Genomic DNA, 894 nt, shown 5'->3' on the forward strand with positions numbered 1-894 from the left:
TTGATAATCAGTTCTCAACAATTCTTTGTTATTATTAAAGTTTAACATTATAAAATTAACAAAAATAATATAAAACTCATATCCTGGTAAAATAGCCACATGGCAGCCCAAAACTGTATATTCTCTTCCTGTTCTCCAGTGTTCCCTAGCTTGTCGTGCATTCTTTCCAAAAATCCGGACTTTTTTAAAACGTCGCGGGACACAGGACAAATAGTTAAAAATCAGGACTGTCCCGCCAAAAGTGGGACCTCTGGTCACCTTTCCTTAACACCATCCTTGGCACATAGCAAGTGCTTAATAAATGTCAATGATAGCCGCAGTAATAACTTACTGTGTGACTTTGGTGGAGCCACTTGATTTCTGTGAGCCTCTTCTGATAAAGTAGCCATAATAATAAATTATTTTTCCAAGTTGCTTTGAAAACCAAATGAGAAAAATGGTATACAAAGATATTTCATGAACAGTCATTTCCTGCATTCATATTGCAGGAATTACTGCTTTTACCCATTTATTGGCTTTGCAGAGCACCATGTGTCAAGGTAAATCCCTATCAGAGTGGTCCCCGGGCGGAACATCAGCACCTAAGACGTCCGTCCAGGGAGCACACAGTATTGCCAGGCAGCAGTGCTGACACCTGTGCTCAAAAAAGAGCTAGATGCCTGTGAGACTGAGAACACTGAGTTTGCTGCCCCAGTAAGGCTTCTTGGAGGGTGAAGCCTGCCCTCTGGTGGATGAGCCTGGACTACCTTGCTCAAACTCAGATTTGTGGGTCTCTGCATCTCCCCAATCATGCTTTCTGTAATTCTTATAAGGTAGGGAGAGATAATTGTCGCGGTGCCACACTCAGCTAATCTCAGACTTTCTTGTTAGGGGTAGTCTTTGAAGGGTAAGCAA

The sequence above is a fragment of the Otolemur garnettii genome, unplaced genomic scaffold (assembly GCF_000181295.1).
Source record: "Otolemur garnettii isolate 467f Iridium unplaced genomic scaffold, OtoGar3 scaffold00156, whole genome shotgun sequence".
In the NCBI taxonomy this organism is placed as follows: Eukaryota; Metazoa; Chordata; class Mammalia; order Primates; family Galagidae; genus Otolemur; species Otolemur garnettii.